Source organism: Homalodisca vitripennis, chromosome 7, assembly GCF_021130785.1.
Source record: "Homalodisca vitripennis isolate AUS2020 chromosome 7, UT_GWSS_2.1, whole genome shotgun sequence".
In the NCBI taxonomy this organism is placed as follows: domain Eukaryota; kingdom Metazoa; phylum Arthropoda; class Insecta; order Hemiptera; family Cicadellidae; genus Homalodisca; species Homalodisca vitripennis.
Window position 1 is genome coordinate 104,601,516 of NC_060213.1, and position 17,762 is coordinate 104,619,277.

Genomic DNA, 17,762 nt, shown 5'->3' on the forward strand with positions numbered 1-17,762 from the left:
CTTAGAGTTCTTCATTGTATGTTTAAATCCTGGAATATGGAAGCTGCATTGAGTATGGGTTATCGGTCGTAGTTTTATCAATAGATGTAGAAAATGTCCAAAGTTTTAAAAAAATAACTTCTGTAATATCTTTGATAACAAATACTTATATCTCTGTTAGTTGATCATGTTACAAAAAGTGTTTTATCCTTACACCACCTTACATTACTAAGTATACAAGATAGGAGTACGCATACTAGGTACAGTTGGTAGTTAATACACTATCCTGTCAAACAGTTCTGTGTATTTTGCTTTTCCCCATGACACGCTTTTAAGAGGCAACTTCAAGTTATGTTTTTTATTCATAGAGGACCTGCTGCTGCCTTTAAAAGGCTACCTTATTCTGGCTCCCTTTTGCATTTTTACATCAAAAGGGTATTTTGTTATAAAAAATAATGATCTGCTCTGTATAAAATTATTCATATTCTTTTTTTAATAAATAAATACTGTAACTGAAAAAGAAAAATAGTTAATTACAATCACCTTCTGTAATCCATGTTAGTTAATATAATAAAACACATCCGAACAGATTAGGTTAATACTAGACCAAAGGTAAGTTATAGCCTGAACCGAAAGAGTTATAATTATCTTTGTCTAAGCTAAAGAATTTATGGTATAAAAAGAAGTACCAGAAAACTTTCGTATTTTCCTAGGTTATGCTTGTATAGCAATAACTTTGTTTATAACTCCTAGATTTTAGTAATCTTTTAACCAGGTTTACGCAAAAATTCAGAAATATAAATTGTTACTATCTGTAGGGTAATAATTTTATATAGGTGAGCTGGGATTTGTAGCAGTTAACCACTATAAATATAAATACCGAAATCAATCAAGACATCCTGTAATTCCAGAAATAGAAGAGATTATATATCAAAACACAGTTTTATTACATTACCATTGTGTTATATATGTACTCGATATTATAGATATATAATTGTTTTCTTAATCATTTATGTTGATTTAATTCGTATATTTTTAATTATAAGTTTTAAGTTAAACTATTATTTTGAACTTATATTTTACAGCATGTCAGCATATTCGACTAATATATTAAAACAATATAATGTTAAGAATTTCATCGTACTGCATTTGTTATTGCAATCATTCTACTTTACTATACTTATATCTTTAAATACAGACTTTAGAGATTCTTTGTCTTAGGATAAAAATCTGAGGATAGCTCTCATTACACATATTAATAAAAGGATCTTTGAGCTTGCTGAGAAGGGATAGTGGGACTTATATCTCAGCCATGGCACTTACGTAGAAAGGCAGGTTCTGTTCCAAAGTTTTTCTAATCAAAGCGGGTAGGAGGTAGTACTCCCCACATATTTAGGCTCTAGTAACACACTCTAACAGTAAGGGAGCCTCACAGTCATCCTCCAACGTAGACTAGGCGTAACGATCGAAACTTTTACCTCAATATATGGACATTTGCAGTAAGTGATTGAGCCGCTCATATCCATATTGTTGCCCAGATGTAAGTGACAGATCTCTATTCCCTGTAACCAGTACATGTTTAACTGGAAGTTATAAACCAGCCAGACATGAATCCCAATGAGGATTACTTTGATATTTAATAAGTTATAAATATTTCAGAAATGTTAATGTCTTAAAATAACATTTAACTCAACTATGGGTTGTTTTAATGCTATGACGTTACCAATGACATACCTGTTATATTGCGAGGAAATGCTGCAGAAGCGGATAAAAGGTCTTTAATCAGCGTCTCTGACCTAGATCTCCTACTTAAACGTATAGATAGTTTATCGTCAAAGAAAATGTAGAAAACTCTATGACACACAATAACAGCCTACCCTCTATTTGAACATAACATACTGTGACAGGGGCTTATAAATTAGAATTATTAATTACTCACATAAAACTAAAGCATTCAATTTAAAGTGAATAAAATTTAAGTACATTATTTTTATGATTGTGTATTACCTTCAATATTTTTGGTAAAGAATAACAATGGTAGAATATAGATCTACTACCAGATTTCAGAGAACAGTAGTGTCATTAACTCACATCTTCCTGTAGAGTATTTCTACCATGAAGACGAATGGCAACTATAGAAATATACATATAGATTGAATTGAATATGTAAACGATACTGGCACTCATAAAGCATCAAAACAAAAAAGAGTATAAATGCTACCAACAGCCCAATTTAACATACTCATATTAATTAAGCATACTAATCATGTAAACCTGAGCAAGCCCGTACAACAACTTATTTCATTGATAACTAGAATCGAACTATCTTACAATACAGTGTACTAGAAATGATCTATATAATATATTCTTCAGAGGTTTGTAAAAAATGCGTCCCCAATTAGAATTTTTATTGGTTTTCATTATTTGGAAAAATTTGTTTTATATTCGAGTTTATAATTTCCCATGCTACCTTGCATATGTTGTCAGCTCCCTTCAATTTACTTTCTATGATATAGGCTTTAGCTGCTTTTTTGAGTTTCCTGTATGTCCTCTTATAGCTTTTGAAAAAAAGTTTTAAACCAGTTGTAACATGTTATTTTTTTTAGCATACAAAAATTGAATTTAAATTAAAAATATTCATTAGTAAAATTGAAAAAAATTAGAACAGACAATTTTTTTTTATATTACGAATAACGACTTGAGTTTTAGAATTATCATGAAAAGGAGCGAAATGATTATTTTTACTGACGATGAGTCAGGACGCTATCTGGCAGGTCCCGTGCCCCGCACGGATATCGCCGCTTCCCCCTCCGATCACGGCGAGAGGAGAAGGCTTCCCCCACCCCCGCGATCGCGCGAACCTATATAATGACGGCCGATTGAAGACACGGAGAGACAGTCAGTGACCGCGACACCGCCGACGACCGCTGCTGCTCACCACGACTACTTCAACCCCTTCCCCCGACCCCGCTCGCTGAACGACGACTGTACATCACGACTCGAAAACGCCCGCCGCCGATATCCAGCACCAGGTAAGGAACAACGACCCTGTTCCTTACTAAAGTGTTTTATCTCCGCCATCAACAATTCTTCCAAATTTTTTTTATGTGAAACAGAATTTAATATTTTATTTGTTATTTATGAAAATTAATCGATCTGAAATATATTAGTAATGTTTGATGGTTATAGATTTATTTTGATAAGATAATTGTTTTGATTTTAAATATACTCTTAATAATTTATTTGATATTTAAGGGTATCATTAAATTTAAATAGAATATATTTGACTTTCTCAATTTACTGAAACTTTAATTACTTTTTCAACTTGAATTACTAAAGTTATTCTTTTCTTCAATTTAACTTATATTTAGAATTTCAATTACTCAGATTATTTTTTTTGTCATTTCGACTAAATTTTAATTACTGTGTTAAAATTTTCCTTTCTAAATTTTTCAGATCTCGCACTTCTTTTCCTGGCGATCGATTCTGACACCTCATCCCGAATTTCCTTTACGAACTTTCCTACCAATTATCTCCTACCCGGAAAAAATTATAACAGTCGGGACTCGCCTTACCACTGCTTTCTTTCCGGCGATAGTACTGGCATCCTATACCCACGACTTCCTTTTATAAATACTTTCTTCCCACCGACCCCCGTCCTCATAAACTAAATCTTATGTTCAATCGATGTAAATTTTTATATTAGGTATAAAGTTTTTCTCGACCATCATTCTGCTGTCTGATTATTATCACAATTCTTGGCGAATCTCTAATCTACTCGGAAATATTTTTCTTTCTTATTGAAGTTCAATCTAATTTTCATTTTATTAATTATTTATATTTTTGTAAGTGATTATCTTTATTTTTCTCCTTTATCTATTTCGGGACTCGCAACCCTTTCTTTTTATTTTTGCGAACGTCCTGACACCCTCACCCCGATAACCTCCATCAAAATATTTATTTAAAACGATATTTTAGTTTATTTTTCTAGTGAACTGTGCAGATAGGGTGAGTGTTCAATTTTCTTTGATATTCATAGAGCCCTAATATTTATAGTAATTTAGCTTAGTAGCCTTATTGCATAGTTTAAATCGTTTACCTTTATCTTAGCTTGCATATGGTAGGGTAATTCTGCATGGTGTGTTATAAGTGATTACTTTGTTTTTTTTTATTTTCCCAAAATTATATGCCTGAGAAAGTAAACTTGATATTTTATTTTGGAGCTATACACTTGCCTACAGAATAAATACAGCTTAGTATATTTTATATTATAAATTCATCTAGTTTTTGCATCCCGTAGAAATATTTTTTGTTAATGGTTAGTGCTTGCTTTTATGTAATATAGTAGTTGCACTGTGACATTGGTGCATGGCTAATCTTTAATTTATAAGATTGTATATTTGCTATTGGTGTTATTTGAATATTGCTTTTGTTTGCCATTGCTATTCATATTTTGCTTTGATTTTGTATTTTTGCTTCTACTAACCATCATTATTTAACCGATTAATTATTCTAAACCCCGGGCTCTTACGATAATTACTGTATACGACTCCCCGACCAAGTTATCAGTGGAGACTACTCAGCTTACTTGTAATTCCTCACATGACCGATGTATTAAAAAACAATACAGTTGTTTTCGAAAATCGAACTCGCTTGAACAATAACTTTCCTAGAACAAGAAATTTTTATTTTTCTGAGCAAGATTATTTTTTTATTTTTTTACGTCTTCAAAATTTTATTGGAGTTGACGTGATGAAGTAAGCCCAACGTTATTTTGGAAGTATCAATTTCTTCCGCAGGGCCCTCTGATTCGACTCCTAACAATAAAATAATAGTTATTTTAAATTCTCGAACCCGGAAATTTCTAACCCAGCTCGACTGGCTATCTGGCAAGTTGCGAATATTTTCGCTTGCCCCGAAAATAACATCGCACAGTCATCTTGAAATTTCTTAAATATCAAGTAGTACAATTGTAATCTTTCTCTTAGTATGAGAATGCCCGGTGTAACCAATTTTTTATTTTATTTGTTTCTTTAATTTTTTATTGGGCAAGTGTCATCAAGGTGTGTAGTTGTACAATAACTAAAACCTTTGAGTGTCTAATTTAGGGATTTAAAATTGTTGAAGAAAGTCAAATATTCATTTGAAAGAGACTAACAGAGTCGATCAACATTTCTGGGATGTAGAGAACGTTTGAGGTTTTTTAGTTTGGTGTTCGGATTACAGACTCACTCCATGGATGGTACCTTCGTAACCCTCATGCCATGGATGTCATATTTCGTATCACTATGTTTTAAGGTAAAAGAATAATTTTAGGATTTACAATAGTACCCAGTGTCACCCATATCTAAATTTCGATTTTATAGTATTCGGAAGTGATGAGGAATTAATAAGTTCATTCACTAATCGCTTAAGAGAGTAAAGTAAAATGAAAATGTGTGCATTTAATTCACTATTTAAGAGTTAATTAAAGAAGAGAAGAACTTGCTATTCCTGGAGACTATTTTTTCATATTTTATAAAGCAAAGTTACTTGAGTGAAACAACGTTATAGTTTATTTAAAACTCAACAAAATTAGATTTTAAGGAACTACATTTAGCCCAATCAGAGTAGCTCAGTTGTTTCAACTTCCTTTATTGGATGACATCCAAAGGTACTTTTACCTATTTTTTGGCTATAATGAATTCTTTATTTTCTTATTATGGTTCAAGTTCTGTTATACATTTTGTCATGAGTACTGCTTTGTACGTTGTATCATAGTTTTGATGTATTTGAATAAACTTCGGCGTTATTTATTAATTATCTGTAGAGAGATACGCAATTTTACCGCAATTCCTTTACATAATTTTTTAACAGTTTAATTGCACTTAATTATCCACTATGAAATGTAATTAATTATATTAATTGAGGTAGATAAACAAGGAGAATACGTTCTCAAATCACTGAAATGTGATTTATTAACGAGCATTTCGTTTGTTTAAAATGAAAGTAATCTTAAAAGAATAATCCTTGTACTGTTACATATTTATATTTAATTCATAAATGCTTACAGAACCACTATTGCTCAAAAGTTTTTCTCAAGAAAAGATTTTCTTATTTCAAATAAAATGAATGAAATTAAAGTTATCTTCTTGTTTAATAAATAAAATCGAACTAATTATTTAACGCTCTTATTAAATTTAAATAAAATAAAATTTATAATTTTAGTATATTTTTCTCTTTTTCACCTCTTATAGCTGTAAGTTATATATAAAAAACGTAAGCTTATAACAGGTGTGTTAGCTAAAAATACAATCATTATTGTACTATATTTTCTCTGTTTTATATTTTATAGCTGTGAGTTGCACATAACAAACGTCTGCCTAGGACAGTACTGTTAGATAACAACCCCATCTATGCTGAACTATATTTCCTCGCATTCACATTTTATGGTACAGAACTGCAGATAAATAAACGCCATCTAAGACAAGTTTGTTAGCTAAACCCCACCATCAATATTGTATTATATTTTTTCCTATTTTTCGTCCTTTATAGCTGTGATTTACGGATAAAAACATTGCTGCGTAGTACAGGTGTGTAAGCTAAAACCCCACCATCAATATTGTATTATATTTTTCCTATTTTTCGTCCTTTATAGCTGTGATTTACGGATAAAAACATTGCTGCGTAGTACAGGTGTGTAAGCTAAAACCCCACCATCAATATTGTATTATATTTTTCCTATTTTTCGTCTTTTATAGCTGTGATTTACGGATGAAAACATGGCTGCGTAGTACAGGTGTGTAAGCTAAAACCCCACCATCAATATTGTATTATATTTTTCCTATTTTTCGTCCTTTATAGCTGTGATTTACGGATAAAAACATGGCTGCGTAGTACAGGTGTGTAAGCTAAAACCCCACCATCAATATTGTATTATATTTTTTCCTATTTTTCGTCCTTTATAGCTGTGATTTACGGATAAAAACATGGCTGCGTAGTACAGGTGTGTAAGCTAAAACCCCACCATCAATATTGTATTATATTTTTCCTATTTTTCGTCCTTTATAGCTGTGATTTACGGATAAAAACATTGCTGCGTAGTACAGGTGTGTAAGCTAAAACCCCACCATCAATATTGTATTATATTTTTCCTATTTTTCGTCCTTTATAGCTGTGATTTACGGATAAAAACATTGCTGCGTAGTACAGGTGTGTAAGCTAAAACCCCACCATCAATATTGTATTATATTTTTCCTATTTTTCGTCCTTTATAGCTGTGATTTACGGATAAAAACATTGCTGCGTAGTACAGGTGTGTAAGCTAAAACCCCACCATCAATATTGTATTATATTTTTCCTATTTTTCGTCTTTTATAGCTGTGATTTACGGATAAAAACATGGCTGCGTAGTACAGGTGTGTAAGCTAAAACACCACTATCAATATTGTACTATGGTTAATCTCATTCAAACTTTATAGTTGAGAGCTAAGATAAATAAAATAAACGCCTTCCTAGGCCAGTTGTATTAGCCAATACCCCACCACCAATATACTCATCCATCCTTTATAACTATGGGATACACATAATTTAATGAAAAAATGTGTTTGTTCCGTGTGGCAAACTTTTTTTAAAAGATGTCATCTCTAAACGTAAAACTTTTAATGAAAAATTATTTTTACATATGCAAGAATTTGTTCTAAGATTGTACATGTGCAACAATGGAATTTGGCTCAGCATAATGGAAGGCTGTCAGGATTTATACTTTTCTGCTAGAGGGGTGTAAAGAAAAATGTTTTGATGATTTCCAATATATTTGCCTATCCGTAAGACATCTTGAGAACGAATGAAGCAATAGTTTTTTTCTATTTTGCGAGCTTTAGCAAGTCCTACAACTGTTGATTTCTGAATTAAAGTTCGCCCAGCAAACTGATTGAATTATCTGTGAAACATCAGCTCTCTCTCTCTCTCTCTCTCCTCTCTCTCTCTCTCATCTCTCTCTCTCTCTCTCTCTCTCTCTTCCCCTCCGGTCCCCACAACAAGAATGAGAAATTACATTTTGTTCTTTATAAATAAACAATACATTTCTGTGCACAGTTGTTTGATACACATGGTGCTAACAAAAAAGCCTTTATGATGGTATACAGTTTAAAAAAGGGTGCATTTAGTCACGTCATATGTAGTCACGGAAAATTCCAACATTAACCTCAACATTGTAATTTAATTTTTCAGGAAGTTTAATTTGACAAATATGTATTTAAGATAATGGTTTTTTATACCTAAAACTTCCGTTAAATAATCAAGAAATCATTTTAATTATATTTATACCTTTACATCTCTTTGTGAAGGAGAGAGAGGGAAGATATCATAGTATTGATGGTGGGGATATTAGCTAACACACCTGTCCCGAGCAGTCGTTGTTAATTGTTATCTGTACCTCACCGTCTCGAATGTAGGAGATATATATGGTTCGGTTCAGTGTATTTTATCCATAAAACATACAATACGTTTTATATAAGGGTGCAAGACACGTTTACGTAACTTGCAAAGTTAAATCGCCATCGGGTGATGACAACACATACGTTTATAAAGAAAATTATAAAAGAATTAAATAAAGGAAATAGATTAAACATTATAACTGATTCAGGCGTACCTTAGTATACAAAAACAGTATCGATAAAGTGTTTGGATTTGTACGTAATCCTGTCCCAACGAACAAAATAATTACTGCTTGCATTTGTTTATAATTTATTCTAGGACTCTTTTATTAAGATAAACCAAAAATTATATTTTCACTGTCCATTAAGGTTTTAAGGTCGTAACTAATCAAAGTTATTAGTTATCTCTTCGATTGATCATAATATAACAACAAAAAAGTACTTTCTAATACTTTCAATCATTTATAATAAATTTCTTCTTGCGAGCTTTTTAATACCTTGTAAAGATACCAGACATCGACCGTAAAAAGTTCACTAACACTGCCAAATCCCATTGAGTGAATGGCACCATCATCGAAATGCATGTTGCTTGTATATAAATAAAGTCTTTACTATTATAGGTCAGTTCGTTCTCGAAATATCGTGGAGTCGGACAGAGAGGACATTTCTCAAGGCCGTTCAGAGATAAGCGTCAATAACACACAGCTAACTAGTATTAAAAACTAATATTAAATATTTATTCCATCAGGATTACAAACATAAATAATCTTTTTATAAATATAACTTGTAATAATAAATTATCGATTGTATTATAGAAATATAATTGTACTTCAACAATATTTAAAATCCATTAAAAGTGATACTGCTCAATTATTTGACTTATCTAATACCTACGATGAGACGTTATCAATAAATATAGTGGATTACAAATATAATAACTGACGCTTGTCATTATTGGGAGCTTTATTGGTTGTATATAGCGTACGTTTATAATACACCGGATTGATTGATAAGGATAACCCGCAGGGATTTACATGCTCGTATGTAAATAAGGTATTAATGTGACGTGATCCTGGTTTATTATTAATTTAATATTAGCCAGTTATTTCTTCTTAAAAACATTTCCGAATACAAATACATATTTGGTTTAAAATAAGAATTATCTCAAAGATTTTATATTAAATATACGAATTTACACATATTAAAACGAAGATCCTCCTAATCTATTATAAATAATATGCCAAGCTACTTTTATTATTAGTTCCAGGCTATATTAAAGGCAAAAGCTTTGTTTGTAGTTCAAATTACAAAAATGAGACGTATATTTGAATAATTTTACCTTTGATTAACAAATTTACATTTTTGTAATTTACATTCTACAAAATTTAGTTTTTTATGTTAATTCTTATGTATGCATATATTGTATTTCTATGATAATGTGCTTTAATTGTTTAGTAAGTTGTGCATAGTCTATTTTATTAAGGTTATTTTGATCGCATTTGATAAAATGATAATATTAAAACTCATACAGGTACATCTATAATTATATTGTGTAACAATAGCAGTCTTACTTGATTTATCTCCAAGAGAGCAATAATAGTGCCTAGCAATCAGATGCAAACAGCCTGTTTAAGCCAGCAATACAATTAGCATAGATTGTTGCAGAGATACAGCTGCGCTCGGTTTGCCTTAACTGCTCGTCACTCCTCTCAGGAAATCTTCAAATTGTACTCAGTTATGTAAAAGAAAGGGAGTTTAAATGTTGGTATTGGTTCTAAAAGTTACGTTCCTATAAGCATTATCACTCTGAATTCTGTCAATTGGAATGTTGCATTAAAGCACTCAGCCTTCTCTAATATTCCCTTTTATGAACATGAAGCTGTTATGTTTGAATTGCCTGCAATTGAGTCAGGTCAGGAAGTGTTTTGGTAATTCAGTTAAATTTTTCAGACAATAAAAGTAACTAGCGCTCCTCGTGCTAGGTTTTAAAGATTATCTGAGCTCAGATCCCTAGTTCTCCTTAAATGTGGTACGGGTGGAATTAACCTATATCTTAGGCCTAGAAGTAAGTATTCTACAACGGAATTGATACTCTATGTCATTATTTGGGTAACTAGACGTATTTTAGCATTCATAACTCAGAGACGGTGATCACGTGAATGCTACAGTTCCGTTTTAGACCACGAAACAATCAGATGAAATGTCGAACTAAACATTATCGATATATTTTCTGTAATAGATAAACACGAATGTAGTATTCAAAGAGTGTATAATAAATAAAACTGGTTAATAAAGTATACATACGAATCAAACGGAATTAAATCCCTATACAATTTTGCAATAGAGTTCTTCACCGTCTTAAGGAAGTAGAAAACTAGATCTCCCCTGGATATTTTTATTTCTAAAAGTTCAGTGTAACCAAGTTTTACTTATATATCTTTTCTTATGCTTTTTTCAAAAGCATTTTTTTAATCTTTTACATTCAGCTTCAGGTTCCATATTTCAGCCTTGCATACATAACGTTTTGATACTTTTGGAGCTACGTGTAAGGAAAAGGTGACTAAATTCAATTTTAGTAATTTTAGAAGGCGTTCATTTCATCAACAACCAACCAATTGTTTTGTCAACAGCTATGTTTATTTATTACCAATTTATTGATTTCAATGATGACCAATATAATATTAAAATCATATGCTCATATATAAAGTAAGGTGATAAAATTACTATTATTAGTAGTTCTGATATAGATGTTAGGTAGCAATCATTTGATTTATTTAAATAATTTAGTCTACACGGCTACTGTCCTAACTCGATACGGTGCTGCAACATTTTCGAGATATCAATATTTACACCCATTATAATTTAATAGTATAACAGCATAGTATATATATATATATATATATATATATATATATATATATATATATATATATATTATGATTATTCAAAATGCCACTTAAAGCATCATAAAAAATTTAATACGATAGCTTTACCCAAATACTGAAATGCGCGTTGTAAAAACGCGAGTTTTAATAAGTTTGAACAATCTGTTATAATGAGATGAAATTAATTATTAGATGGTTACATATATTTCTATTCAGTATAGTGTAAGCGAATCATGAAATCATTAGTATTACTAAAAGAATTCAAGCAATATTACAAACAAAATTATGGTTGCCTGTAAAGTCGGTTTTACGGGCGGAAGATTTTACGTGACAACGTCTTTTTTCTCAGTAGAATATTTATTGATATGAATATTATTAAATTGCACAATATAGGAACAAGGAATTGAATGAAAATAAGAATTGCACACATTTTAACTATAGAAAATATATTTTGTTTACTAAAACATTGTACATAATTTGCAATTAATTAAAATTTGTTATTGTAAATGGTAAAGTTGAATAAAACATTTACTAAAATTGGAATTTGAAATTCTTGCTAAACACAGTTAAATGCTAACTCCGCGCGTGGTGATTGGTCGGTTTAGTTCGTTTGTTTGGTCGCACTGTTATGACAGGTTAGAGGTTATAATTTGTTATTTTAAATGTTTGACTAGCAATACGCGCTGTTTTCTTCTCAATCGACTGAATTACGATTGATTGCAGAGTGATTTAAACTAATAATTTACTTAACACTATCAACATTTGTCAATAGTATGACATAACCTATAAACTCAGTTTCTCAACTTTTGTGTCAATCTAACAAATTAATCAATCAATCATAGTTTACGATAATGAAATATCAGTGTACAATTATTTACCTTTATTGTTGTAGTTGTTGTAATAAATGACGAATCTAAGCACTCCACATTTTCACGAATAAACATAGTTATCTGCTTTATCCCGTGCGGCGGACCCACAGTTATCTGCTTTATCCCGTGCGGATCCCGTGTGGCAGACACCCAGGACGGGCATCATAAACGTTACCGGGCGTTACACTTTTTTCATGAGTGACTCCGAGCCGCAAACCTAATTTAAGACGTTGTCACGTCAAAAGTGTTTTATTCGGAGGTCCTGTAATATATTTAAACGGTTACGGAGTATAGTATAAAATTAGCAAGCTCAAAATGCCAGTATAAAACATTTTGTCTATACTTCTTATTTAAATTAAACCAAAGCAACTGTTATATAATTATATTTGTGCGGCCGAACGGATTATTACATATACTATTAATAGATCGATTTAAATCTAAATATTGAGGATTAAATAGTCTTTCATTCAGTATTGAAAGAGCGTACTTCAAACTATTAATATTTCCTGAAATTATTCATGCTTACACCATTGAAGCTTATTAAAACTTTCGAATAGCCAATAGAATATTAGTTTCAATAGGAGAATACTTTAAATTTTATACAATAAATAATCCACAAAGCTAAACATTGAACCAGGTTGATTTGAGTGTTTTTATCATGGGAAATCTACTCATCTTAATCTCATATTATTATTACGTATTTGTATTTAGACACAATGTACCATTTGGGTCGTGTTATATCTTCTTTATCGATATAAACTTCTAATCATATGTATATTTAATTGTTGATAGGATGCTTTGGATTTGTGAAAGTGTGATTTATACTCTTAACAACTTTACTTATTACATTGTAACAAAAATAAAAGTTTACAAAAAAAGTGTTAAAAGGTTTATTCATATTGTGTTATAACTTTAGTTAATTGACATTTCTTCGATATAAATGAATTAACACATTCTTGGTTATTGGTCACATAAACAAGGTAGGAATACATTAAACTTGTTCACCTTAGGATGCGTGAAAAATCTTTAAATCTTATAGTCATTAATTAGGCAACTTGTGTTACTATGTTAATGAGTCACGTTTTAAAATGCCATAGATTACAGTGTTTGTAACGAAACTAAACTTAATTTTCACGTTGCAATAAGAGTTACCCTTAACACCGATTAAAAAATATTCATAAACGCCCAGCGAAATCCCTGGGAGGGACGTGCACCATCGTCGAAATTTATGTACCTTATACAGAAATATAGCTTCATTTATAAATTATAGTTTACAATTAATTTCGTTGTCTATATATAGTGCGAAAAGCGGACGGAAAGGCCAACAGTTAGGAGGAGAACCAGGCAGATATAAATGAATTTTCTAGCCCTTGTTTTAATGATGATACATTATTAAGGGGATCACTAAAATAAATTCAGACTCTTAAATTATATAAAAAAGTTTATACAATTTTTCCAGCACGTCCCACTGGCAGAAATTTTAACAAACTGAAAATTTAAAAATTCAGCGTTTTCAAATGTTAAGACTAAATTACTCCTATTAATTGTTTTGTTTTATAATAAAAATTTAATTTTAATTACTATTGCATTCAGTTAATTTAACTTAACAATATGTTTTAGTTTTAAGATATTTCATATGTTTTGCACAACGAACAGTCTGATTATATTTTACTTTATAATAACTATAATTTGTGATTAAATACATATTTAACATAAAATATAGAATCTCGAACAACCGAAATATATGAAAAATATAAATTATGGTGAATATCCGTACATATTTTACATGTGCACAAATAAAAAAATACCATTTTGTGGATTGGCCAGCCATTTTAGATTCGCCATCTTGAATTTATTATTTTAAAGACGAATAAAATCCTACGATGTGTAATATTAAATGTATAAACATGTAACGCGTTTTTATACACTTTCATAGTTCCCTAATTTCATTTACACTTATATTACAATTTTGATGATAAAAATTTCATACTTTAGAAGCAATTTTGACATAAAATCATACTCGTATGTGGATAGTAAATGTTACACATTTGAAATTTGAATTCATAATAACTTTTAAAATTCTAAGGATTTTGAATAATGGTTTTCACAATTGAAATCATAATAAAGAATCAATTCAGAATGGTTATTCACGCGATCCCATTCTTATATGGAATTATAAGATAACTCTAAGATTTCAGGTAAAACCAAATAATGTCAAATAAAAGGTAATCTATATTTTATGCACCAACAATCTGTACTAATACAAATCTAAGCGTTTATCTATGTGTATTTTGTGTATGAATATAGAACTAGCTTTTTGTTGTTCAGCTAGTTCTAATTTTAACCGATATATTAGTTAGGTACCAACATTTCATTCTTATTATACCAAGCTTTTTTACTGTCATAAAAGCTTTCGTATATATATATATATATATATATATATATATATATATTTGAAACAATCACACGCGAGAAACTGTGGAGAAGAAGTGAAGACGGAAAGGCAGGAAAAAGAGAACTTTAACAAAGACAGTTTACAGAAAGTTTTACACTTGGAGCATTCAGCTTATGTGTCCTCGTTATACTTTTATAAAACTTCGGCAAAGAGGTAGATTGGCTGTTTGTAAATTTTCAAACAAAGAGTAACCCAAACATTTACTTCGGTTTGTACTTTCCGTATTATTCGTTACGTTGAAATTAGATTAACACAACCAAACTTGCAAATATACTGCCCTTTTAAAATTTAAAGTTTCTTTAAAACTACTAATTATTTCGTTCTATTTACATAGACGCTCTTATTTATATTCTATTCATTCTAAACACTATTTTTAACGTTATGGAATCATTATGATCGTGATAAAAGACTATCATTAAGGTGGGAGAACTGTAAAGGCTAAAAAAAACCATAAATGAACTTAATATGCAGTTAAATTTAAGTATAATATGTGATTTTAACTGGTTAACTAGATCATAACCTAAGCCAATATTCTTATGCTTTCAAATAAATTTTCGAAACTAAATATACTTATATGAAAAATTACCTTTCTGTTATGTATTTTGTTCTAAGTTTATTAAAAAAAGTAACAAAAAGCGTATAATCACTGTACCAAAACACAATTACAAAACTTAAAGTTTATATTCCACGTTAAAAATCACAGTAAAAATTAAATTATCATTCACCCTTACGTTGTAGATCTAACAAATTGCCTACTAAATATTTGTAAATTATGCTGGCTGTAGCTTATAGAATTTGACTTCAAATGGGAAATTTGTTTACAAATTTAACCATTTCGATAGATTACAGTGATTTACATTCTTTTAATTTGTTCTCACAAGAATACTTTGCTTTTTCAACAAACATAATCAGCTCTCTGAAAACCAATTTGGGTTGAGAAAGGGAAACTCGACGGTAGGTGCAGTTGTGAATATTGTCGCAATGAGGACTTGGAATGTCGGAATTTCAAGTTAAGTGTCATTCGTGATATATTCATGAAATTAAAGTATGTATTGGCTTCAAAGCCATTGAAGACAAGTTTATAAAATCTCAAATTAAATTGTAAGTCGAATTAAAAGTTGCTATGGGGTCAATTATGGTTCCATTATCAGCCCAGTAATTTTTCTTTTCTATGTTAATGATAATGAGTCATCTCTTAATTATATGAAAATCACACAAAGAGCCAATTAATTAACTCCTAGCTTGTATGGAAGTTCAATGGTAGTTTTAGATAACAGGGATTTGTTGACCTTAAAAACTGTAAACCAATATTTCCAAAACAATCTCACAACGAACTCACAATATAGGCCAGTCATCGTTGTGGCAAAACCCATATTACTTCTTATAAGGATATGAATAGTCTTGAAACAATATTCAAATATGATATGTGCAGCGTTCCTATTGTTTCATATTCTTAAAACACAAGCGTACGTATTAATCGATGGAATTTATATAAATGAAACATTTGAATAAAATTGTCTTTTTATAGAATCAATAAAAATTACGAATGCTTGAAGAGGAGAAGTTACGGAGAGTGAGCAATAACAGTGGGTGTTGAGATATTTGTTAGCATGCGAAATGTTCTCAACTTCCACCAAAAGTTGGTAATTTGTACTGATCCAGTTTCCAGTCAAGGAAACCTCATATTATTGAACAAACCGCAATTGCTCCAATGTAAGTTCAGAATCTTCCATTGATAATACGAAAGAAGAGTTCCAAGTTTAAATTTTTAAGGCAATAAATTAAATCTTTCGATTTCTAACAGTTTAGCAAAGAACTTACAGGTACGTATTTAAAGTTTCCTATTTATATTGCTTTAATTATGATATATATACACAATTTAAATACAGATTGCATCTCAAAGTGTACTAGCTCCATCAGAACTCGAACTGGGATAACTTGCCTGGCGATAATGCTACCACAACACCACAAAGTCTTTACTTTTCGATTACAATAATTTGCAATTGACCATTTCTGTCAGATATTTGTCAAAGTAACCAAACTTATAAACGATTGGAATCAGAAACATCTGTCAAATGAGGCTTTTACATTAATGAAATTTGTAAACAGCCTTATTTTATTTAAATCAACAAACCAGGCTATTGATAACAGCAAAAGCTGACCTAAATCTTCGAAGCCGGTAGCACACATTTTTTTCAAACAAAAGTTTGAAATAAATACGTCCCTCTAGTGACCATTTTTTGATCTTTATCAAAACAATATTATCTCTAGAACTAATACAGCTACAGACAGCATACTTTTCACATAGGTAAGGAAAAAGAGGAGGAAAGATTTAAAATAATATTCCGATATTGGCCTTAATAATAAAAAAAGTATTTAAATTGTTAAGGCAAAGAAAAAAACCAGTATATTTATAAACAATTTACAGGATATATATGATGAGTTTTGCTCCAGTATACATTCCACTTACTTCACTCTTAACTTTTTTTGTGTTTTTACAGTTCCAACGCTACATTTGTCAACGAAATCCCTAAAAGTATAAATGAGCACGAACACTTTAAAGGTATGCTTGTACAAGTCGATATCTAAAACCATTACATTCAGTTGAGAGGCATCAGCTATTTCGATATTTTGTTTTTCCCAGTTTATGCAAGCATATCTACACAGACTTCCTTATCATCCACGTTATTACCTTTGTAAAGTGCAGCTTGTAAATATTCATGACGGAAATAGTTGTGTATATAACACAGCTTATAACTATTCTTAGCATACATTCTATTAGTGGCATATTATTATCATTCTATAAAGTTTTCCATATGGCTAAGTAGTTCATGATTACGGATGACCGTATTGCACCTCCCTGTGTACAGTCTTACTCATCGAGATTGTATTGCCCTGTGCAGGTTATTTCCCCGGTAAATTACGTGACCGCCGCAAATAAGTAATAGTGAAATTACAAATTACAACACTATTATTTACCTGTCTTCAACGTTATGCCTGGTTTAAAAGCGTGACAATTTTTAAAATCGTCTAAAATAACACGTTTTTTTATTATTTTGAAAAAAAAAACCGGAAGATGTTTAGTGCTAGAACAATAAAAAGGATAGTTTTATTGTGATAATCATAGACGAATTGGGATTGATAGCCTAAAGGTGGA